Below are 26,564 nucleotides of genomic sequence, written 5' to 3' on the forward strand. Positions count from 1 at the left end.
TCCCCTCGGCCTCAAGCGCAGAATGTCAATTCCTCGTGTAGGTGTTCATCAGAGGAGTTTGAAATGTTCTCCTGCCTGGTTTCTCTCCGATCTCAGCCAAGACAAGGTGTGCTTAGGAGGACTGTTTGAAAAGTATGCTGCTATGAGCATACTCCCACTGCCACGCACATTTCTGCCGTAGGTCGACCACACGTTTGGATCCTGAGCAAAATCTTCTTCCACGTTATACCTTCAGCTCTGCCCAAAGTGGAAAGAAAAAGCCAGCTGGGTCCCATGAGTGCATCTGCTGTGCGGCTGCTGTTGAGGGCACCTTTTATGATACCTTCTGTAAAGTGCCACTTCTGAAATTTCTCTTGAAGCAGAGGACAAGGAAAAACTTTGCTTCTTCTTATATCTTTCCCCTTTCCTTTCCTTGTTTTTGGTTTTTTTTCAGGAATACCTTGATCAATTTATTTAAGTGATTTTTCATGTATGTGTAAAAGTTATGTATGATTTTAAAATGTATACTGACAGTCCTTTTGGTAAGCATAAAAAATCCTAAGTGATAAAAAGTTCATCTTTCCCCTTTTCTGATACTCATGTTTACTTTGGTGCTGAGAAAGTCAGGAATTTATAGCTCAGCTGTTGGAATTACTGTACAATCTAAATTGTTGTACACTTTTATTAGATGCTAATTACTTTGATATCTTTATGTTGGCTCATCAACAGATTATAAATTCAAATACAGGTGTTCCAGAACACCTGACATAATGCTATTTAAAATAATATAATCTTGGGGCGCCTGGGTGGCTCAGTCGGTTGAGCGTCTGACTCTTGATATCAGCTCAGATGGTGATCTCTCCTGCTGAGATCGAGTCCTGCGTCAGGCTCTGCACTGACCACGTGGAGCCTGCTTGGAATTCTCTCTCTCCCTGTCTCTCTGCCCCTCCCCTGTTCTTGCTCTCTCTCAGAATAAATAAATAAATAAGTAAACTTTAAAGTAATACAACCTCATACAAACTTCCAGTTGCAAAACAGATAAGTCACAGAAAGTGCAGGGCAGGGATAATAGTCAATAATACTGTAGTAACATTGTATAGCAACAGACGGTAACTACACTTACTGTGGTGATCTTTTGTGATTCGTATAATTGCCAAATAACTATGTTTTACACCTGAAACTAACATCACATTTTTTAAAAGACAGATAAAAAAAAAATTTAATTGAGTGCTATGATGCTAAATAAAATATTATTAAAGAAAGAAGCAAGTAGGGCACCTGGATGGCTCAGTCGGTTAAGTGTCCAACCTCGGCTCAGGTCATGATCTCGCAGTTTGTGGGTTCGAGCCCCGCGTCAGGCTCTGTGCTGACAGCTCAGAGCCTGGAGCCTGCTTCAGTTTCTGTCTCTCTCTCTCTGCCCCTCTCCCACTCTCTCCCTCTCTGTCTCAAAAATAAATAAACATTAAAAAATTGTTTAAAAAGAAGCAAGTAGATGAGAACTACTGTTGGGTTGCTTTAAAGAGCTATGTAATCTCTCTTTTGCCCCAATAATTGAATCTAATTACAGTGATCGTCTAGAAGATTTTATTGTAGAACCAGGAATGTTACACACTGAAATTACCACACTGCACAGCGTAGGGAATAATAGTCGCTGGTTCTGGAGGAGGGTTGTGTGGTGACAGATGGTAGCTATACTGTGGTGAGCAGGGCATAAGGTATAGAAGGCAACATAGAGACTCTAGCTCCTTCCTGAACAGTTGTGACTCTGGTTCTTACTGAAAGCAGTCGTAAGCATGTCCCAGTCTGTGAGGATTGGTTCTTCAAAGCTGATGCAAACAACAGATATCACCATGACCATTACAACATGTCAAGTCAGACGCACTCGGCTTTGGATCCGATCTCAATAATTGCTTCACAAGTTACTTAAAGACTCTATGCTTCCATTTCTCCATCTGTAATGCAGCTAGTATGATATCTGTTTCCACTCACGAGTTCTTTAACTCCAATTTCTTCATCTGTAAAATGGGAGGGATTGTGCCCATGTTTTATAGGCTTGATGAAATCAGCATACAAAATCTTTGGCATGAGGAAATGAGAAAAGAATAGATACTATTAACTACCACTTATCAGCTTCCTTCTTAGTCCACTTCAGACATTTAGATACGTTATTTTACTTAATGTCCAGACAACTTTGAAGTTGGTATTATTACCCCCATTTTGCAGATGAGGGCACTGAGATCAAGTTACTTAATCAAACTCTGCTGCTAGTATGTCACGAAGCCGGAATTTGAACCTTGATGTATCTGACTCCGATCCCCATGTTCTTAATCACCGTTTGCACAGTCTCTCCCTAAATGTTAAGGCGGCCAATGAAATTTAATTCCCTTTTGTTCCTTTCTCTTTTTCAGTAAAAGATGTGCACCAGGAGCAGAGTAGGAACCAGGCACAAGAAGCGTCAGTTTGGGAGAGGAAGGTAGGGCCGGAGTTTTGGGTATCCGGTTACTATTACTTCCCATCTGTCCATAGGACTGGCCCCCTGGCCTCCAGCAAGCTCGCGGCTGACAGTCGTTTTGATTTGCCACATCCTTGACCTTTTTCTAAGGCTTACTTCTATGTAATATGAAATGGGTATGATTCAGAGTGGCCAACCGTGAGCTCTTAGAATACAGCCAGGCCTGAATGGCAGAAGCCACCCCTTGTAGAACACAGCTCTGTTGCACAAAACACGCAGGAGAACGTAGGTGTCCCTGGTAAAATGGACACTTGCCGACATGTTACCAACCACAGGTGGAGAGACAAACTAGTCTAGCAAAAGCTATGTGAGGAACAAAGCAGAACTCTGGACTTTTGGAAAAGGAGAGTATATTTTAAAACTATCTTGCCTGAGGGGCGCGTGGGTGGCTCAGTCCGTTGAGCCCCCGACTTCAGCTCAGGTCGTGATCTCGCAGTTCATGAGTTCGAGCCCCGCGTCGGGCACTGTGCTGACAGCACAGAGCCTACTTCACATCCTCTGTCCCCCTCTGTCTCTCTGGCCCTCCCCCGCTTGCGCTCTCTCAAAACTAAGTAAAGTGTTACAAAGAAAAACTATCTTGCCCCAAGCAATTGACAAGCGAGTAGTATATTAGCGGAAAGGCTGGGCCACTGTATCAGAGACCCCATGAATGTGATGGCTTAGACAAGAATGTTAGCAGTCCGGACACGTAGGATGGCTTTGCCGCCTTCGACATGGGGACTTCGTCTCTAGGTGTAAAATGGCTGCTCCCTGGGCCCAGCAAGGCAGACGACATGAGGGGACGTCCCAGCTCTAGAGTTGGCACCTGTCCCTTTTACCCCTTTCCGCAGGTCACACCTGGCAGCAAAATGGGCCTAAAAAAATATCCTCGTGCGGGCCAACCATGTACCCAGCTACAAGTGTATTACTGGGTACAAAGGGGATTACAGATAGTCAGGAACACAGTCTGCCACAGGGTTTTTGAATTTATATTTTTAAGCCAAAATTTTGGTGAATCCTGAGCTAAAGGTTCACAAGCTCTTAAAATGTGAAAGGTTTCACAAGAAACAGTTGGGACTGTGAACTGAAGACCTCTTTCAACACAAGCTCCCTGGGAATGATTGCTATTATATCTTCAGGATTGAAGATACAATATAAAAGATAGGTATAAGAAAGTGTGTATAGGGGCGCCTGGGTGGCTCAGTCAAACGTCCGACTTCAGCTCAGGTCATGATCTCACAGTTTGTGGGTTCCAGCCCTACGTCGGGCTCTGTGCTGACAGCTCGGAGCCTGGAGCTGCTTCAGATTCTGTGTCTCCTTCTCTCTCTGCCCCTCCCCCACTCGTGCTCTGTCTCTCTGTCTCTCAAAAGTGAACAAACGTTAAAAAAAAGTTTTTTTAAAAGAAACTTGTGTATACCCTGTTAAATCTTAATGACCTACCTACACGGTAACACACAGGTACACTTGTAATCTACACGTTCTATGATATAAAACTATGCGAAGATGATAGAAAGAATATGTATACGATTGTGTTCAAGGTCACATGGTTGTGTTAATTTTAATGTAAAGCTCTTTAAGTACTAAATAGGCATTTTAAGTATTTATAACTTCAAGGCACGAGAAATGGTCACGGTACATCCAAAGAGGGGTGCAAAATTTTACGCGTGCTTTAGTACCAAAATAAAAATCACAACAGCCCCTCTGAATTTCTTTGGGCCTCTTTTTAATGCTTTTAGATAGTCTTGTTTTCAAGGGTTCTCTAAGTCTCCAGAGTGGATTTCCTCCAGAAGCTCTCCCTTTCCCACCTACCCTGAATACTCGCCTCCAAGAGGGAATGATTGAATGGTAAACCCAGTAAATCCCATGCCCCAAGTCTTGGAAGGTTCCAGTAAGCCTCACCCAAGGACATCGTCCCCACAGAAACATTATGGTAGGGGACGCCCTCTGAGAAGGCCTCTTGACCAGACACTGTACTCCACACCCTACCAAGATTTTGCAGGTTCCACTCATAAGTACCAACAATGACCACATGTGCCTATGAGCTCCCGCCACCTACGAGGCAAAAGATAGGTGTTGCACAAACAGGGAAACTGAGGCTTTAAACTGCTGAGAGTTACATAGCTATACCTTACAGAGTGAAGCCTCAAACAATCGACTCTAGAATCCGAATTATTCATTGTTACCTTGTATCATCTGCTTTTCTCAAGTGATCATCAGGGCTCTGCCCTACCCTTCCCACCCCCCACTGCCAGCTGTGGGGAACTTGACCAAACTCCTCTGTTACCCTCCTCTATGGAAAGCTTACCCTCTGCATTAGATCCTCTGTGGTCATGATTTCCCAGATACTGCCTCTTCCTCCTGCCAATCCCTTAGTGGCCATTTTTGTGTGACTCATACACACAAACACACGTGCACGTGTACACTAGGCTCTGAAGACACAGGCCACCATGTAGGCTGGGAGGGATGGAGACATTGGGGGATGATCGAGTATACGTGGCTTCTTTGGGGGTGATGGAGATGTTCTAAAATTGAATAGCGATGGTTGCATAACTGTAAGAATATCCTAAAAACCATTCAATTGTACATTCTATTTGTTTAATTTACGTATGTATTTTGAGAGAGAGAGAGAGCAGGCGAGGGGCATAGAGAGAGGAAGGAGAGAATCCCAAGCAGGCTTGGAGCCGTCAGCGCACAGCCTGATGTGGGGCTTGAACCCACAAACCGTGAGATTGTGGCCTTACCCGAAACCAAGAGTCAGACATTTAACTGACTGAGCCACCCACGTGCCCCTGGATTGTACATTTTCAATGGATGAATTGTATGGTATGAGAATTATGTCTTAATAAAAAGAGGATATGGATTATGGCTTCTTCAGTAGACGGCTGATTCTGTATCTCAGACAGAGAAAACACAAGGCAAGCCCAGAATATCTTATTGTGCGAGAATACAGTGAGATGCTCAAAGAATGGCAGAAGTGAGAAAGGACTCAGACTGAAAGCGATCCTTCTGGCCAGATCTGGGACAAGTGGAGCTTCGGTATGAATAATGCCAGCAATGGATACTAACATTTAGATTTTTTTTCTTAAGTCAGTGGACAATTGAGTAAATGGTGGAGGCCAGTTTCTCCCTGCTGGAGTGGGAGAACACAGATAAGCCAGTGGGGCAGGCAGGTGGGGGGAGGGGGGGGGGGAAGGGGGCTGCTGCTAGGATCACCCATGTGATAAAGGAATGGCATTGGAAACATCAGTGTAAACTCACATTTAGCTTAGTATAGATGCAGATGATTACAATAGAAATATTTAGATACGTGCATATACATTGGTTAGTATGTACACATATATGTCCTTGCTCTCAGCTAAGATGACCCCGAAGCAATGGCAGCTCAGTAGCAATGAGCACACTTAGTGCCCAGATCTTGGCTTCTAATACCATTCTTCGGTAAAAGTGCTCCTTGGAGAAATGGCTGGTTTTAGGATGGGGCATTATAGAATATTTACAAGATGAGCCTGAAGGATGTTGTAGAGCCAGAAAGTAAGAAAGTGCTAAACAAAACAAAACAAAACCCACAATCATGGGAATATGTCAAAGAGACTCAGAAACCAAGTGAAAGACCTCCCCATTGGCCAGATGCGGAACAAGTTGAAACAAAATAAATAAATAAAGGAGTGTAGGATTATAAACCAAAGCAGAAAATGAGTATTCATGAATCCCATTGATATAAATATATGCTTGAATAAACAAATGGGAAAGAAGAGACAAATCTCCAACGCAGAATTCCAAATAACTTACATAGACACTCTGCCCCCGGGGAGGAGGAGCGTAACCACGATTTAAACGTAGGCTGCACACTTCCTCTCCATTCTGCTGTTAAACCCATCCAGTGAATTCTTTAAACTTCAGAGCTGCAGATTGCTGAGATTTCTTAATCAATCACTTATTCTGAGCACATTTCCATTTAATATTTTGAGCATATTTATAATAGCTGCTTGTCTGCTAATTCATTTAATTTATTTTTTAATTTACATCCAAGTTAGCCTATGGTGCAACAATGATTTCAGGAGTAAATTCCTTAATGCTCCTTACCCATTTAGCCCATCCGCACAACCCCCACAACCCCTTTAGTAACCCTCTGTTTGTTCTCCACATTTAAGACTCTCTTATGTTTTGTCCCCATCTTTGTTTTTATATTACTTGTCTGCTAATTCAAACATCTGGATCATCTTGAGGTCTGTCTCCATAGTTTACATTTTCACTTGTGCAGAAGCTCTGGAAAGTATGGTTTGCAGGCTCCTGAAGTTCCTCAAGATGCTTTCTGGGGGACTGCAAGGTCAACACCATTTTCATAATAATACTAAGATGTTATCTGTCTCAATGTGTTGACATTGGCATTGATGGTGCAAAAGCAGTTGTCCATAAAACCACTGGCACGTTAGCATGAATCAAGGCAATAGCACTAAACTGTACTATTGGCTAGTTACTTAAGAATTTCTTTGATAGGGGCACCTGAGTCACTCAGTTGGTTGATTGTCTGACTTCAGCTCAGGTCATGATCTCGCAGCTTATGAGTTGGAGCCCCACATCAGGCTCTGTGCTGACAGCACAGAGCCCACTTCCGATCCTCTGTCCCCCTCTTTGCACCCCTCTTTCAAAAACCGAATAAATATTTAAAAAAACAATTTCTTTGATAAAGCCAGATAAACCATTAGTTTCTTTAAATCTCAACCTTTGAGGGGCGCCTGGGTGGCGCAGTCGGTTGAGCGTCCGACTTCAGCCAGGTCACGATCTCGCGGTCCGTGAGTTCGAGCCCCGCGTCAGGCTCTGGGCTGATGGCTCAGAGCCTGGAGCCTGCTTACGATTCTGTGTTTCCCTCTCTCTCTGACCCTCCCCCGTTCATGCTCTGTCTCTCTCTGTCTCAAAAATATAAATAAAAAAAACGTTAAAAAAAAAATTTAAAAAAAAAAATAAATAAATAAATCTCAACCTTTGAGTACACATCTTTTTAATATTCCTTGTCACAAGATGTGACTCATGCATGAGTCACTTTTGCGGCACAATGAAGCAGATAGAAAAAGTACTTATGTGGTTGGTTCAGCAGAACTAGCTGACTCTTTCATGAAACATCCTTTCTAATTGAAAGAACAATAGGTTGTGGCATCTGGGTGGCTCAGTCGGTTACGCATCTGACTCCTGATTTCTGCTCATGTCATGATCCCACAGCTTGTGGGTTTGAGCCCCCCATCAGGCTTTGCTCTGTCAGTGCAGAGCATACTTGGGATTCTCTCTCTCCCTCTCTCTCTGCCCCTTCCCCACGGTGCTCTCTCTCAAAATAAATAAATAAACATTAAAAAAAGAAAAGAACAATAGGCAGTCCCACTGTTCTCTCAAAATTTAGCATTTGATAGATATTTTCTAAAAAACAAAAAAAAAAGAGTCATGTGAGTGTCTAACTTCAAAGAAAGTGACAATATTTTTTGCCCACGATAAAATTTGAAATTTCAAGTGAAAATTGGAATTTTGAAAAACTTGTATCCACTATCCTGAGCATTAGAGTTTCCTGATATGTAAAGATTTGCCTGATGAGATCAGTAATGATATTAGTGAGTTATTTTTTTTTAATATTGAACAATGAAGTGTGCCAATATTTGAAAGACCTACATAACTCAATGAGTCATTATTTTATAAATGGCCAAAGCTAATGTTGTAAACTGTGCATGAATAAAAGATCCCCATTAAAAGTGCAGTATAAAATAATGGATTTTAATAGAATAGAATGTGAAATACAGCAGACTATAATACAGCTTCAAATTCCACACTGCAACAAACATTTAAGAAACAAGCACTTGTCAAATTTTAGCAGAGTATAAAAGAATATCCACAATTATCTGGAAAGGCTATTAAAATATTTCTATCTTTCCACCCATGGGAGGCACATTACCTTCATAACCTAAACAAAACCAAAATATTGCAATAGGGTGAACGTAGAGACAAATTTAGGAGTCTTGCTCACCTTCCATTAAGATAGACATCAAAGAAATTTGAAAAAATATAAGCAACACCCCTCTTTTCATTCATTGTTTCTGTTTTGGAAAATAATAGTTATTTTCCATGAATGTGGGTTGTTGATGTTAACATACATGAGATTTGTTCTTGTTTTTTTTTGAATTAATAAATATCTTTAGATTTTGTCACTTTTAATTTCTCATGTAAACATCAATAGATACAGTATGCATAACAAAATCCTGTTAGGATCCTCAGTAATTTTTGAATGTAAAGGGGCCCTCAGTTCAAAAAGTTTGAGAGATACCGCTTTCAATATGGGTCATGTTTTACTGTTTATTCACGTGTGTAATAATTTTGGGTTATATTCTGGACATTATGTGACAGACTATAGACTCTGGATTCTGTCGTTCTCCTGAATAGTACGATTATTTTGTTTTAGCAGGTGGTTAACTTATCTGAACATGAACTCTGCCTCTCTCACAGTGGGCAGTGCTGCGATCTTTCGTTGGTCCTTTTAGCCTTAGCTGTGTTGCTTGGAATCATCCATGCTCATGCATCAAGGGCCAGCCAGAGATTTGAGCAGCATTTACACACATAATTTGGGGCACCTGCTCCGTAGTTCCATCCTTCCTGAGACTTCTCCCTTTATTTTCCAGCTTTTGTGGTTGCCCCAAAGTTTCTCCTCTGATATCTCAACCAGTACATCTGCAGGTGTCTTAGCTTTAGCCTCCATGAATAGTGCACACCGAGGCTCGTCCTTGCGCAAAAAGCTGTGAAAGCGGGAAGCTCATGAGAACTGTACCTTTCTTCTAACTGTCAGTTCCCCTCCAGTTCCTTCCCGCGCTCCCCTCTGCAGTGCCTCCACATGGTTGTTCTGTAAATTTTGCCCCGTATGAGTTACTCTGCCAATACCGGGACAGAACTCCAAACAAAGGCAGAAATGACTCAGTTGTACTTCTGAGGGGGAAAAAAAATGTTTCCTGTATTTGATATCACAATACCTAGGATCTTTTAGCAACTTACTTAGAAAATAGAGTCAGCAGGGAAGGGAGACTTCTCTCATTCCTCTTGTACATTTTTTTTTTTACCATTTACATTTTTTAAACCATACTCAGTCATTCTTTGATCATTTTAAAACAATAAAAAAACAAAAGGAAGAGAAGTTGAAAATATATTGCAGACAGGCGCCAGGGTGGCTCAGTCAGTTGAGCATCTGATGCTTGATTTTGGCTCAGGTCATGACGTCGCAGTTCGTAGGGTTGAGCCCCACGTCGGGCTCCGTGCTGACAGCGTGGAGCCTGCTTAGGATTCTCTCTCCTTCTCTCTCTGCCCCTCCCCTGCTCTCTCTCTCTCCCTCTCTCAAAATAAATAAGTAAACTTTAAAATATGTATATTGCAGAAACTAAGGTCACTTTTTCAGTAACAGCATGGCAAGAGCATGCCCTCTGGATTCAAACTATCTAAGTTTCACCAGCAGCTCTCCCTCTTGTTAGCAGTGCAAGCTTGAGCAATGGACCTTCATCTGTAAGATGGGGAAAATAGTATTATTCCCTCTCTACAGTTGTTTGAGGATTAAGTGAGATTACATATATAAAGCACCGAGTGCTTTATGTTACAAACATTCTGTAAGTATTAGCTGTGATTTTTATTACTTTTAAGACACAGTTTCTTTAGCATTGAGCTATGATCCCTAAGACAATATACATTGAGGCAGGATAAAAAATATTAGGACTTCTGCTTATATCTTACCCCTTTCCATAACTTTTATTTGTGCGTGTTTATGGGCACACACATGGAATTATATGCTTAAAATTTTTTGCCCTCTTCCTGATGGCATGTGTGATTTAAAAAAAAAAAATTAGAGACTATTGGCTCAGAGATTTAATCAAAACCCAGAAGCATATTTATACTCTCCAAGAAGCATTTTCATTCTCAAAATGAAGCTTCTTTCATTGGAGACCACACAATTCTTTAAATCGTTAATTAATTATTTTAAGTTTGCCCACCTGTCCTGGGGGATGGGAATATGCCCACTTTGGACTGTGGCCCAAAAAGCCAGTGTGCTACATTTATCTGCAACCCCAGCAGTCAATGAAAGTTCCTTTGTCAAATCCCCAGATCGAGAGCAGAGTGTTGCCTGGGATACTTAGTTTATATTAAGCAACCAAATTTATAAATAATTCAGGAAATGAGACAGACCTTGTTTGCATAAGCAACATTCCTATAGACGTGCCCAGTAGCAAAACTATGTATGTCATCTCATCTAAAGTCACCTGACAATTATGTATCTCCAAATTAGAAAGCCCAGCTAAGTTAAATGGGGGCTTGGAAGACATGGAAGGAAGACCTGACTTTTAATCCCCATTCATCAACAACAGCGCAAGCCTCTGTGTTTCCCCACACATTTGTCACATGTTATGTCTGCGATTGGCTGCCACTCAGGAGGTGGATGCCGGGTACGCACCACGCTGGAGACTTTGTCTTTTTTCTACAAACAGGTCATGGTAGTAGTTAGGAGAAAGGAGAGACAATGTCAAAGTTTTGCTGGGGGTCAGTCCTCACATTGAAAGAGAAAGAGAAGGAGAAAGTTCCCCAATATCCTACTTATCACACCGATAGCTTTTTAAACAACTGAGATGTCTCCTTCAAGTACTAGATGCATTGGGGTGTAGAGCCCAAGGGCCAGACAGCCCAGTCTGGAATCCTTGTGATTGATGACAGTGTATCATAACCCAGCAAATGTCCTGGAATCTTCCGGCCTTTAGAGCCCAAAGTCATTTTCAGCCCCAAAGAGAAAGGCAATTTTATCTCCTATTAAATATGAGAGTAAGAACATGTATTTTTAACAGACACATCCCTGTAATGCTGCTGGTGCATGGGTTAGTTGGGGAAAATGTAACCCAGAGACACATACCGAGTTTCATTATTTGGGGTCGAACACTCTTCTTTTTCAAGTCTGTAGGCCAGGATTGATTTCTAAATTATGTCGAAGAATGTCTCTGGCTCTTCGGGACCAACACCTGATTACTGCTAGATTGTAAGATCCAGGAGCATCATCCCTTGTACCTCATACAGGCCATAGTATCCCAGGGTCCTCTGTAGTGCCCGAGACAAATTAGACGCTTGAAAATATTTGTTCTTCTTGTTGAACAAATGAAAATAAGGTCTGTGGCTTCCCATGAAGTCAGAACTAGGCTGAACCCCATGCCCCCCAAATTACTTAATTTTAGTAGTATCTCAAGACCCAACATTTTGCTTTAAACTTTTTAAAAAATTTTTTTATTTATTTTTGAGAGAGAAAGAGAGACAGAGCACGAGTGGGGGAGAGGCAGAGAGAGGGGGAGACACAGAATCGGAAGCAGGCTCCAGGCTGCGAGCTGTCAGCACAGAGCCTGACGCGGGGCTCGAACCGGTGAACCGCGAGATCGTGACTTGAGCCAGAGTCGGACACTAAACCGACTGAGCCACCCAAGCACACCCCCCCACACAACAACAGGCTTTTAAGCTAGAATTGTAGAGTATATAGTGTTGATCTGTTACTGTTGTAATAATTCTCACAGTATAAATAATTACATTATTGTTTCTTTAATTATAGCATTTTTTAAAACATTTCATTCTTCAGTGAGGTCCATGAATAAAATGACAATATTTAAAGATATTTTTAGATGTCTGAGATATCTACACATTCTAAGCTGTTTTTTAGTTAAAAGACTATTTCGACTTTTTACCTTAAATATCACAGATTGCGGTACCTATAAGTGTGTGTGACAGACTTAAATGCTATGATCAGTGTATTCTTCTACAAGCAATGTGGTATTCATTTAATAATGTGAACTTTCAGAATAAGATTGAGTTGCCCAGGAAGTTCTGCTACAATTTTGTTGCTAAAAATGTAACAACTAATCATCTCAACATTGTGTGTGCAGTCAGAACACAGGGCTCCCGTACCCAGGTACAGAGCTCCAAGAGCTTGGAACACCACTTGTATCATTGATACTATGAATGGTTTTCCGCTCTCAAGTATTGGGTGAGTTTGCAGAACTGATGGGCAATTCACACCTTATGCCGGTGGTTCTCAGCCCCTAGCAAAACAATAGAATTACCTAGGAAGCTTAACTAATAATGATGATAATAATACATATGTCTATGCAGTCATCTCTTCCCTAACAGAGTACTGGATATCCTAATTTTGTCCCTTGGGAGGTCTGTTTGGCATCTGTTTGGTATCATTTTACATTGGGAAGTCTCTTTGGTATCTGGTACCATTTTGTATTGAGGTTCTTTTTTTTCCCCCCGCACTTCTAGAAACCCAATTTCTGCTGTGTAGTTTATGAAGCCACCTGAAAATGATAAGTCTGAATAGCTCTGATTAGTCCTTGGTATTTAATCAGAATGGAGAAGAGTAGAACCCTCCATTTGGGTATATTGAGTCAATGATGGTCCAGAGGGAAGGAAGTTATGTTCAGTAAGGATATTGACAAACACCCAGGACCTTTGGTTTCTTTTGTAGAGTATGTATTATAGTTGCCACCAAATTAAAAAGGTTTCATATCTAAGAACAAACATCAGTTCTTGAACAGTTTTGCCTCAATCATTATACACAAACCCCAGTTATCTTTTGTTTAACTGGAAAAGCAAACAATAATTGAAACACTCATGTTGATGACATTTTAACACCATGTAATTAATCACTTTCTCTTTTTTGAGCTGCCAGTTTTGTTTTCACTGTAGACCTAGATCAGGGAAGGGCAATATCAAAAGAGTCATCAAACATTTAGTCACATCAAGATATGAACATATGTCAGAGTTTTCTAAAGATAAGAAATTATTAAAACCAGAAAAGCAAGGTTTAAATTAAGCATACTGGTAAGTAAATATAGCTTTTTAGAAATGAGGAACTTTTGTTTAAAATGATTCAAGATGGGGCTCCTGCTGGCTCAGTCGGTTAAGTATCCCACTCTTAATTTTAGCTCAGGTCCTGAGCTTACGGTCCATGGGTTCAAGCCCCGCGTCAGGCTCTGCTCTGACAGTGTGGAGCCTGCTTGGGATTCTCTCTCTCCCTCTCTCTCTGCTCCTCCGCCACTTGTGCTGTCTCTGTCTCAAAATAAATAAATAAACGTAAAATAATAACAATAATAGAAATAAAATAAAATAATTCAAGAAATCAGTGCTACAAACAGAACAGCCTCCTGAAACTCTGCTCTTCAGTAGATAAGAGTTAACTGTGGGGTTGTGTCTTCCACTGGAGACAAAGGACTCTTTTGTTGTTTCCTGTTTTCTTTAGAGCACACTGTATATTCAAAGATCAAAGTAATATTTATCTGAACTGTTTGTTCTCTTTATCATTCATAAGCTTTTTCAGTCAAACACATTTTAATGTGCATGTTTATTTATTTAAATACACACAAATGTACATACGTGTAGTTAGATAACAATTTAAAGTCTTAATTTCAGCCTTTTAAAACAAATTAACAGTAGCAAATGTAGGGTAACAGGCAGTATATATCCCACCTACATTTACCGTCTTAATTGGAACTTCACCAAAAGCAAGTATGTATTAATAGAGTGATCGATCATTTTTGTAATCTGTATACATTTTAATCACCAAAGATTTCAGATGGCAATGTTATTTATTAACTTAATATTAGATCGAGCCCCACATCAGGCTCCGCGCTCACAGTATGGAGCCTGCTTGTGATCTTCTCCCTCCCTCTCTTTCTCTGCCCCTCCCCACTTGCTCTCCATCTCTCAAAATTAATAAATTAAAAAAAATAGTTTAAAAAATCACATGCAGATAGCAGAAGTGAAATAACCATGTTAAAACGATTTGCATTATTTTTTGGAGTTTACAAAAACCCATTGTTTTTATAAAACAGGAGTTATTTCTTAATTTAGTTAAATGCACATGTTTGTATTTTCATGCCTGAAAATATCGTATGTAAAGAATAATTTATCTGGCCCACAAAACCAACAGAGGATATTCATAAGGTTTAAAATAATGAGGTTAGGGGCACCTAACTGGCTCAGTTGGTTAAATGCCGACTCTGGATTTCTGCTCAGGTTGTGATCTCACGGTTTGTGAGTTCCAGCCGCGCATCGGGCTTTGTGCTGTCAGCGAGGAGCCTCCTTGGGATTCTCTCTCTCTCTCTCTCTCTCTCTCTCTCTCTCTGCCCCTCCCCTCTTTGTGCTCACTCTCTTGCTCTCAAAAATGAATAAACTTTAAAAACGTAAAATAATGAGGTCAGAGAGAAGATACGCAGCCCTTTTTTAACTCAGAATTGCCAAACTGATATAATTTGCCCAAGAATTCAGGTAAAACAACAATATTTCTCCTGCAGCTTTTAATACAATTTCTATACCTCTGCACTTACCAACAACATTTTTGAACTTGTTTAACTTACATCTAATAGTATTGATTTTTAAAAGAACTTTTTCTGCATTTTGGGCGGTCCAGGTATGCTGACGCTTCATCATTGTGACAGATTTCCTCTTGGCCACTTTCCTAAGAGAGGGAGTTATGTTGAAACACCAGCACCCTTAAAACCTTAGGAGTTTATTTTGTTAGGCAACCTATTTTGTTGTTGTTGTTGTTGTCGTGCTCGGATGGAGGTTCTATTTATTTTTTAAGCTTTATTTATTATTTATCACTGAAGTGTAGTTGACGTACAATGTTATATTAGCTTCAGGTGTACAACGTACTGATTGTACAATTCTCTCCGTTACTCAGTGCTCCTCATGATGAGTGTAGGTACCCCTGCCACCACGTAAGGTTATTACAATCTTATTGGTTCTACTCCCAATGCTGTACTTTTTGTCTCTGTGACTTATTTAGTTTACAACCGGAAGTTTGTGCCTCTTAATCCCCTTCACCTGTTTCACCCATCCCTCCGCCCACCTCCCCGCGGGCAGCCACCAGTTTGTTCCCTGTATTTCAGAGTCAGTTTGTTGTTCCATTTGCTTGTTTGTTCACTTGTTTACTTTTTATTTTTTAATTTTTTAATGTTTATTTTTGAGAGAGACAGAGAAAGAACGCAAGCAGGAGGGGCGGAGAGAGAGGGAAACACAGAATCCGAAGCAGGCTCCAGGCTCCGAGCTCTCAGCACAGAGCCCAACGCGGGGCTCGAACCCACAAACCGTGAGATCATGACCTGAGCCAAAGTAGGACGCTTAACCCACTGAGCCACCCAGGCACCCCTGTTTTGTTTTTTAGATTGCACATTTAAGTGAAATCATACGGTATTGTCTTTCTCTGACCTATTTCACTTGGCATAATACCATCTGGGTTCATCCATGTTGTTGCAAATGGCAAGCTTCCATTCTTTTTATGGCTGAGTACTATTCCACTGTGTGTGTGTGTGTGTGTGTGTGTGTGTGTGTGTGTGTGTGTACCACCTCTTTATTCATTCATCTATTGAAAGACATTTGATTGCTTCCATATTTCGGCTATTGTAAATAATGTTGCAACAAGCATAAGGTTGCATACATCTTTTTGAATTAATGTTTTTGTGTTCTTCGAGTAAATGGCCACTAGTGGAATTACTGGATCCTAGGATATTTCTATTTTTAATTTTTTTTAAGTTTATCTATTTATTTTTGAGTGAGAACCAGCGTGCACACGTGCACACAAGCAGGGGAGGGGCAGAGAGGGAGGATCCCAAGCAGACTCAAACCCACAAACCATGAGATCATGACCTGAGCCAAAATCAAGAGTCAGACACTTAATTGACTGAGCCCCCCCAGTGCCCCTCTGTTTTTAATTTTTTAACGAACCTCCATACTGTTTTCCACAGTGGCTGCACTGGTTCACATTCCCGTTTTTAATTGATGCTTCTTAACTCTCTCTGGGCCGAATGAGTCCAAGGGACGTCCTGGACTTCCCACTTGGAGAGAAGGGGGAGCAGAAGCCCCCCCCCCCAGGGGCACGAGCCAGGTCGGCTGCTGTCACTGGAGAGACATGACTGGGCAGCTGGCATCACAGGTCTGGCAGAACAGCAGCCGCTAACCCCCAGTTTGTCTCCGTGGTAGTGCTCCTTCGCTCTGTGTAATGTCTGCCCGTAACCCATCCACCATCACTGGCTCTCTTTACCCCCTCTCATAACCGCATCTCTCCCCCGTCGGATGAAAGGCTCACTCCCTTGGATAGCTGTTAAAATGGCTTCCTTGTTAAGCGAATGTGTCTTTGTTTAGCCCTTATTATCAAAGGACATTTTCCTTGATATTCTAAAGTTTCAGGAACACAGTTCGCCACTTCCGTGACATAATGTGTTCTTGTCCCACTGGTGCACTGCCGTCTGAGTTACGTCGCCCATGACCTATTACATAGCTCCAGATGGTTGCTTTAAGATACGAATCGGGCCATATCCCACCCATCGCTTGGAAATGTTGTGATCTTTAGTTGTATTGCTCTACCCTTTTGCCAACAACTTGTCAGTTTGTTTTGTTTGTTTTTAGTTTTTGAGAGAGAGATAGCAAGCGCGAGCTCAGGGAGGGGCCAAGGAAGAGAAAGAGAATCTTAAGCAGGGTCCATACTCAGCACAGAGCCCGACACGGGGCTCCATCCCATGACACTTAGGTCGCGAACTGAGCTGAAACCAATATTCGGACACTCAACCGAGTGAGCCCAGGCACCCCAACTTCTCAGATTATAGTCTGTCAATTTGCAGACCAAATTTTTTTTATTTTTTTTTTAATATGAAATTTATTGGCAAATTCGTTTCCATACAACACCCAGGGCTCATCCCAACAGGTGCCCTCCTCAATGCCCATCGCCCACCCCCCATCAACCCTCAGTTTGTTCTCAGTTTTTAAGAGTCTCTTATGTTTTGGCTCCCTCCCTCTCTAACCTTTTTTTTTTTCCCTTCCCCTCCCCCATGGGTTTCTGTTAAGTTTCTCAGGATCCACATAAGAGTGAAAACATATGGTATCTGTTTTTCTCTGTATGGCTTATTTCACTTAGCACAACACTCTCCAGTTCCATCCATGTTGCTGCAAAAGGCCATATTTCATTCTTTCTCATTGGCACGTAGTATTCCATTGTGTATATAAACCACAATTTCTTTATCCGTTCATCAGTTGATGGACATTTCGGCTCTTTCCATAATTTGGCTATTGTTGAAAGCACTGCTATAAACATTGGGGTACAAGTGCCCCTGTGCATCAGCACTCCTGTGTCCCTCGGGTAAATTCCTAGCAGTGCTATTGCTGGGTCATAGGGTAGATCTATTTTTAATTTTTTGAGGAACCTCCACACTGTTTTCCAGAGTGGCTTGCAGACGAAATTTTGGTATTGTTTAGGACTCCATGTACAATACGTTGTAATTATGTTTTCAGCTGTAGCGTGGAACGGAGCCAACTTGTTATCTCCCCAATCTTTGGTTGACCGTGGTCTTGTAGTGGCAGGTATCCGGCAGGCAACCCGGGTATCAGCACAGCACCAAGACAGGGATGCCCCAGGGCCCAGGGGCATCCCCTCCAGGTCCCCGCCTCCCCCATCCAAGTTTGTCACCACCAGCAAGCCCCCTCCTGGGGAAGTTGCGTCTTCCCACAGGAATGGCGTGCCGCAGGTTCTGGGTCAGCCTGCTCTGTGCTGTACCTCTTTGTTTTATAGGGTACTTGGGTCCCCCCAAGTCTGGTTAGTTAGTATTTTCCAGGTTGTTGTAACACTCAACACACTGTCAGAGCACACACACGTGTGTGTGTATGTGCATGCACGAAATTGGTGTCTATTTAGATCCAGACTGGAACACGCTTTTAGCCCCAAAGCCTGCTTGCCGACATGAAGCAGGGGTAAGAAAACATGGTTATCAAAAATAGCAACTTCAGGGGCGCCTGGGTGGCGCAGTCAGTTAAGCGTCCGACTTCAGCCAGGTCACGATCTCGCGGTCCGGGAGTTCGAGCCCCGCGTCGGGCTCTGGGCTGATGGCTCAGAGCCTGGAGCCTGTTTCCGATTCTGTGTCTCCCTCTCTCTCTGCCCCTCCCCCGTTCATGCTCTGTCTCTCTCTGTCCCAAAAATAAATAAACGTTGAAAAAAAAAATAAAAAAAAAAACAGCAACTTCAAAAGGATGGGACAGTGGGAGAGAGTGAAGGGCTCGCGTAGCTCGCTCACAGGCCATTTTGCTGCTGTGAGGGTGCTCGTTCTAGGTTCCTGGGTCTTTCCACAGCCTCACAGAGGGGTTGCCGGAGGCGAGAACACGTATCCCCAACACCTTAACGCACCATTGGCTTTGCGTGGTCGTCTTGCCTTGTCAGAAAGAGAGCCGTTATTTTTATGTTTCCTGTACAACACATGGTCCTAAAACCCTCTTCGGATGATGTCCAAAAGTTCTTTTGCTCTTTGGCTGTTCAGATCTTTTTTCCCCCTCAGCCACTTTCCATGCTTTTTCTTCCAGGTCTGTAATAAGTGACAGAGTTTTGGTTTTTGTTCATTTGTTTGTTTTTATGATCAGTCAGTCCCCAAAGTTTCCCAAGAAAGAGGGGGAAAACAAGAATGAGAAGGAGCCACTGCAACCCTATTAGGATGATTAAAATAAAAACCCCAATGACGCCAAGTGCTGACAAGGATGTGAGACAGCAGGAACCCCATGCATCCTGGGGGTGCAGGACGGAGCACAGCCCCCAGGAGGGGGGCTCAATAGTGTCCCCAGAGTTCAACATACACTTAGTGGATGCCTGGGAGTCCCACTGCTGGGATTTGAGCCTCGAGAAATAAAACATTCTGTTCACACAGAAACTTGTAGAAGCTTTAGCCATAATTGTCAAACACTGGACACCACCCAGTGTCCTTTGGCACAAGAGAGGATGAGCGACCATTCCACGGGGTTATGCCCGCAGCGAGAAGGGACTCGCAACTGACACGTTTGGCACCCAGGGTCCACGTCGGGGGCCTGGCGCCCAGAGAAAGAAGCCTGGCTGCGGGCATCAAGGGTGACGTGATTCCCTTTGTCAGACAGTCTTGGAAAGACAAAACTACAGTGACCAAGTGGCTCAGAGCAGGATCTGTTTTTTCTCTCGCTCTGTTAAGTCATTATGTTTTCCTAAGATTTGTTCAAACTCTTCACTTCTTTAGTCTCACCTGGTATAAGTTCCTCGGTTTTGTGATCGGTGACAGGGCCACGAGCAGTATTTTTGGGTTTGCGGGTCATACCCTGTGCCCTCGACCATGGCAATCCTCTTTCTGCCCCCAAGCAAAGTCGGGGAGAAGGTGGGGTAGGCAGGAGCCATCTGGGGTCAGCCCCCAGGCCCTGCTCTGGCTGACTTCGGGCTTGCCCACACTCCTCATAGCTCACCAACCCCGGGGACATCTCCTTCGCCTTTGGGTTTTCTGGGTTGTCTTTTCTCTTTAGATTTGATCAGGCTTCCATTGAATTTTTGGCCTGGATTTATTTCCTAATCTGTTGCTTAAAGCCTTTCTAATTGTAAAAACTCATCAGTTTTCCCAGTCTCCTAGGTTGGAGGTCTTCCTTTTAAATATTGCCTTCATGCCAGAGAGCATTTCTGCACTGTAACCTGGTTTTTCCCGTGCACTTAGTTGGGGTTCATCCCATAGTCATCGCCTGCTGGACACCACCAGTCAGGTGGTCCAGGCAAGCCGTCCCGGACATCCCAGCACAGAAGGACAAATTAAGCCGCTCCAAGCACTTAGATCATTAAGTCAGTTAAGTCACACAGGGAGGAGCAAAGGGGAAGAAATAGGGTTCACTAATGGTCTCAGGGCTGGGCGCAAGCAGGTGGGTGAGGATTCACTCCCTGAATCCTCGATACGCTGTGTTAATGTCACCTGTGTGTCTGTCTGTCTGTCTTTGCTGCGTGAACCATGCCAGCTTTGTTGTCACAAGGGCCAGATGGACGTTTGAACAAGGAGACCCAATCCGGAGGGGTGCCCGCAGCCAGGCACCCCTGTCCCCATCACTGTTGCCAGCCAGCTCACTATTGTGAGCAGCTCCACAGCTCGGGGTTCTATTTGCATTTCTTAGACTGAGGACACAGAGGGCCAGACAGGGTGGTCGAATGAAAACCTCGTGAATATTTAGAGTCACGAACTGCGGGTACCTCTTAGTCTTTCCGTTCCCTCTCTGTCCGTGTTTAACACACACATGCTCTGCTTGCGAACTTATTTTTTTTTTTTCAACGTTTATTTATTTTTGGGACAGAGAGAGACAGAGCATGAACGGGGGAGGGGCAGAGAGAGAGGGAGACACAGAATCCGAAACAGGCTCCAGGCTCTGAGCCATCAGCCCAGAGCCCGATGCGGGGCTCGAACTCACAGACTGCGAGATTGTGACCTGGCCGAAGTCGGACGCTTAACCGACTGCGCCACCCAGGCGCCCCAACGAACTTATTTTTAACACATCCTAGGAATGCTGCCGATGGCTTTCGTTCTACTTGCGGATACCTATCCGACTTAACACCTTTCCCCTTGTCTTGTTTTCTCGTCTTCTATAGCACTGTTGGCTAGTAACAAATAAGACCAAAAAAAAAAAAAAATGCCCTATGCTACCCCCCACCCAACCTGTTGAGAAAAGGGTGTGGGCGTGGGAGAGTCAACATCCATGTTGGTGTTTTCAAGGGTTTTCCTCTCTCCCTCTGATCCCTGGCATTAGGGCCGTTAGCCCTGGCTGTTAGCAAATGGGGTTTTCCTTCTGCAGCCAAATGGACCTCCCGGTGCCAGGCTCCAGAACAAGACCCACTTCCTCAGTCACCGACAGAACTGAACAGCTACCGGAGCTGTCATAACTGTTGGCCTCCCCATCTTTGGGGGACCTGGTCCCCTACGGCCCAAGGCATGGAGGAGTGGAGAAGGCCCACTTCTACAGATAGGTACCCCCCCAAAGAGAGACGGGAAAGGAATGGGCCAAGCCACTGACCCTTACGTCCCTTGCCCCAAATGACCAGTCAGACTCTTCTTACTGTAAAGTGAAAATTCAGAAAACCACAAAAGACGAATATATGACGTAAGGGCATTGTTGTTAGATATATACTGGAAAGCACTAACCAAGTCAAGAAACCGAGAGTGGCCATCCAACCTGGAAGCTTCTTCTGTATGTCCCCTGCCACCTTCAGTAGCCATCGCAGTAACAGAACCACCGTCCTGACTTTGGTGATAATCAGTCATATGAGCCCTTTTTTCCTCCGTGGGGCAAGGAGAGAGTAGAAGGGGCCCAGAGTGTCACTCCAGTGAGATCCTTCCACGTGGAAACCAGAAGAGTGACGTAAGGAAGTGTTTGCTCCCAGCCTCTGGCCCTTAGTCACCAGGGAATCTTCTCAAAGTATATTATTCCTGGGTGGTATCTTGTTGATTACTATGTCTATTTAAGTATTGAATTTATTGCCTTAAAATAGCACTAAAGTCCCAATTTCTGACATTTAAAATAGCCCCAGCTTTCTTTGTAAGAGTAAGAGTTGTAAACAGTCTTATCTCTATAAATGTATATTTACCATACACTGAGTTCTCCCCCCTTCTGGCCCTGGGTCTCCTCAAGGTGCTTCGTACCTACTCAGTCCTTATATGGGCTACTATTTGGCGAATGCTTTGGGATGGGAAGGTGACATTTATTTGCTTTCACCCTCAAAGTCACCATCTTCTTAAAAATGTTTTCCTTGGCAGTGTATCTATACAAGAAACAAAATTAATACGATCGAGAAAGAAATTTAAGCTCAAAGAAAAAGCAAATAGATTTAAAATCAGCTGCCTATCATATATGTTTGTATGCATTTAGAAATAATTGGATACATACCTAAATTACTTAACCTTTATAGTTTAGAAGTGGAAAGCAGCTCAGAGGCTGTGTCATCTAAACTCTTCATTTTTATGGGGGAAGGAAAGTGAAATCCAGAGAACCTGATTCTTGTCAATCAGAATAAATGTTACAAATAGCCGAGTCCTGACTCTTTCCTCTTTATCAAAATAGTTATGCTGACAGTAGAGTTGGCTTTAGCGCCACAAAGAAGACGTTAATATGCCGAAGTCTCGATGCGATGCCAGCGAGATGGAGATTCATTTTCAAAGCAGATCATTTCTTGAATCTTTTATTGTGAAAATATTGTATTGTAAAAAATTGTATTGATTTTATCATAAAATCAACCTGTCACCCAGCTTCAATACTTGTTAACTGTATCAGTCAGGAAAGGCTATGTTATACCTCAGTAACAAACAACCTCAGTGGCCTTACAGCATTTTTTTTAAATATTTTTTTATTTACATTTATTTGTTTTTGGGGGGTGGGGAGGGGCAGAGAGCGAGGGAGCCACAGAATCCAAAGCAGGCTCCAGGCTCTGAGCTGTCAGCACAGAGAACTCATGAACCCAGAGAACATGAACTGAGCCGAAGTCGGAGCCTTACCCGACTGAGCCACCCAGGTGCCCCATAGCAGTTTTTAAAGCAACGAAATGTATTGCTCTGTGTCCAGCATAGGTCGGCGGGAAGGCAAGGGTCTTTGCTTGCGGACCCGGTTGACAGAGGCTCCAACATCAAGACAAGAGACTTCTGAGTGCTCCATGGTGCAGGCCCAGAGCAGGCTGAGAGCCAGTGCAGACAAGCAGATGCTGCCCTTGAAGTTCCTCATTACTTCTGCTCATGCTCCATTGGCAGATCTGATGACCTGTCCGTTAGGGTACTAACTTCAAGAACATAGCGGAGTGTAACACCCCCCCCCCCCGCCACCGCCCAGGCCATCAGAAAGGAGGGGGGACCAGATGTTGGTGAACGTTAGTAATGTCTAATTCTGTTCTGTTTGTTTCATTAATTTGTGTGTGTGTGAAACATTTTAAACCCCTAAATATTGTGTCGTGTATCTCTTTAAAAGAAAGACATCCCTCTCCCACATTTTTTCTGCCATATTTGCAATGTGAGTTATAGACATTATGACAGTTCACCTCTAAATGCTTCACCAGTATGCCTTTTTTAAAAAAAATAAACTTCTAGGGGGGTGCCTGGGTGGCTCAGTCTGTTGTTAAGCGTCTGACTTCAACTCAGGTCATGATCTCATGGTTCATGAGTTCAAGCCCCATGTCAGGCTCTGTGCTGACAGCTCAGAGCCTGGAGCCTTCTTTGGATTCTGTGTATGTGTGTGTGTCTCTCTCTCTACCCCTCCCCAGCTCACTCTGTCTCTCTCTCTCTCTCTCTCTCTCTCTCTCTCTCAAAAATAAAAATAAATATTAAAATAAAAAAGAAAGTTTTAGGGCCATTTGGGTGGCTCAGTTGGTTAAGTGTCTGACTTTGCCTCGGGCCTCATGGTTCGTGAGTTCGAGCCCCATGTTGGGCTCTGCTCTGACAGTGCAAAGCCTGCTTGGGATTCTCTCTCTCCCTCTCTCTCTGTCCTCCCCCACACACGTGTTCTCTCTCTCAAAGATAAATAAACATTTCCAAAAATGGAACTTTTACTTTATAGTCACACGATCACCATCATACCTGACCAAATGAATAATGCCCCAGTATCTCCTATGTCAAGTCCTAGTTCAGCTTTCCAGCTGTCTCACGGTTGTCTCAGGACTTGCTTTTTTGTGTCCACACCAGGCCCCAGTTAAGGACTGTGCACGGCATTACTATGTCTAGTGTAATCTCTCTTAATAAAACGTAGTCCCCTGCTGTGCGTGCCCGAGCCTTGTTACACGACCCTGACTTTCTGAAGGCACAGTTATACTATGTACTGAACGCAGTCCTAAGTGTCAGCATCCCACCTCCTGATTTTACCGGTCTCCTTTATCCTGGATTTGTCCGTAACTCGGAAGGCAGACAGAAAGGCTTCATTCAACTCAGGCTAACCCTGTGGGACAAGGACGCTTCCTAGGTGCTGGTGTAAAGTCCACAAGGCTCCAGGAAGGAGGAGCCGTGGTCTGATCGCCCACTGTCGGTGCCGCTAACGCTGATCACACGTGGTTCTTCCACGCGGGCTGCCTGTGCCCCTGCCAGCAACAAGGGGTCTGGGCAGTGATATTTTGGCACATGTCAGTTCCCCGCCGAGCCTCAAAGAAAAACATTTTAAGAAGCAATAGCCGTTTCCACTTGCAACTCTCCCCGGCAGTGACATTGCAAATAAATATAGAGACGCAATGAAAAGCAACAAGTCAGTGTAGAAAATCTGCTATTTGAATGTCTGAAGTTGGCAAGGGGGGCGTCCAAGTCCTAGTTAAAATGCCTCTCCTTCCAGGATTCTCCTGTGGTTGTGCTCTGGGGTCTGTGACACCAGGGCTTCTGGGTTTTGCTCCTCCCTCTTCAGCTTCTCCTTACAGATGCCTTCCTGCTCCTAAGTATGGATGCTGTCCTAGGTGCTGTCCTCTCTGCTCCTGACATGCCCTCTTGGGCTGATGTCATCCGCATCCACGGCTTCAGCTGCAGTCCGTATGCCATGAGTCATAAATCTCAGTATATTGGTTAGAACCAGTAGGATATATATGTATTTAGAGATACATGCATGTGTATCTATGCATGACATGTACACAGTATCTCATATATGGGAGGGAGGGATTGAGAGAGAGAGAGAGAGAGAGAGAGAGAGAGATTTATTATAAGGACTGGCTCATGCAATTATAGGCAAGTCCTAAGGTCTGCTGTGTGCAAGCTGGAGCCCCAGGGGCCTCTGGGGTACATTCCAGTCCAAGTCCAAAGGCCTGAGACTCCGGGGAGCTGATGGCAGAATTCCCAGCCCAAGGGCAGGAGGGCGTATCCCAGTGCAAGCAGCCGGACAGAGAGCAAATTCTCCCTTCCTTTTTTTGTTCTATTCAAGCTGAGGCCCACCCACACTGAGGAGGGGGCAATCTGCTTTATCCAGTCCACGTACCCAAACGTGAATCTCTGTGGAAACACCCTCGCGGACACACTCAGAAATACCGTTTACCCAGCGCCTGGGTGCCCTGGGATCCAGCAAGTTGATGCGTAAAGTTAAGCACCGCACGCGGTACACCTGACCGCTGGGCTAATGTGGCGGCGCCTCCGTCCTCAACGTGTTGGAAACAACGTCAGCTTGCAAAGCTTAACTCACCCTCACCTCCGATCTTTCCAAGAATACTCCTTAACATTGTGTACAACTGTGCAGCCGTTTCTCTCGCGCTCCTTGCTGCCGTTAGGGAAAACACGGACGAGAAGTCCCTCCTGTATGCTAAACTTGGCCTCATCTGCTCATCCGAGCAGCTCTTCTCGGTCTCTTGGGTGACCATCTCCTACTTCCTCACACCTGGCGTGGAGGTGACAGGTGTCTAGAAGTCACGGAAGAAGAAAGTGTGAGGGTGGCTGGGGCAGGTTCTCTGCTCACCCGCGGCTTCTACCGTGTTTTGTCGGGTTCCCCACGGACCTCCTAAGCTCCTTCTTGGAGGAAAAAGAAACAGGATTGAGCACGAAACGATATGTCATTATTTCAGGGGGCAGCCACACCTGGATGACTCTACGTGGCTGTAGGCTACCCCATCTCCTCTAAAATATAATGAAATTGAAGGGAAAAAAAGGCTAAACACCCCAAAACCTGAAGAGAAAGGTGATCAGGGTGTCAAAGGTCAAAGGTATGCAGTGGCACGCTTAATGCATTTTCCTATCTTCTCAGTATCTTTCTCACTGAAAAATCTAATGACGAGTTGGCCAGTTTTTGTTTTAAATAAAACAGATTTGAGGCAGAGGCCATCTATCTTATCTGTGCCTTGCTCCCCAACAAAGAAAACATCTTAGCAATTTCTATACGAAGGTACAATTTCTTACCCAGTCTAGAGCATCTCTTCTTAAACATTATGATCTCATGCAGAATGTTTTACACGTATCTATTCAGACTTTAATAAAAACGGCCCCCACTTATTCAGTATGACCTTTATTTAATTTTTTTTTTCACTTTAAAGAGAGAGAGAGAGGATGAGCAGGGGAGAAGTGCAGAGGGAGAGAGAGAGAATCTTAAGTAGGCTCCACAGCCCACTGGGAGCCTGATGCAGGGCTGGATCCCGTGACCCTGGGATCACGGCCTGAACCAAAATCAAGAGTCGGACACTTAACCAACTGAGCCACCCAGGCGCCCTGAGATGATTATTTAAGTTCTCAGGCATCCCCCAAAAACTTGTGAAGTATGTCTGTGATCATAATAAGAGCGGCCAGGCACTTTGCTAAGTGTTGAACGTAAT

The 26,564-nt window shown here is 43.7% G+C and overlaps 1 long non-coding RNA gene across 1 annotated transcript in view; it reads left to right on the forward strand.

The window, feature by feature from the left end:
• Positions 1 to 26,564, forward strand: part of LOC123592530 — a 47,063-nt gene that overhangs the window by 460 nt on the left and 20,039 nt on the right. The window contains exon 2 of the long non-coding RNA XR_006709822.1: positions 2,388 to 2,452. This is a non-coding gene — a long non-coding RNA (uncharacterized LOC123592530). The remainder of the gene's footprint in view (positions 1 to 2,387; positions 2,453 to 26,564) is intronic.

Source organism: Leopardus geoffroyi, chromosome D4 (genome assembly GCF_018350155.1).
Source record: "Leopardus geoffroyi isolate Oge1 chromosome D4, O.geoffroyi_Oge1_pat1.0, whole genome shotgun sequence".
NCBI lineage: Eukaryota > Metazoa > Chordata > Mammalia > Carnivora > Felidae > Leopardus > Leopardus geoffroyi.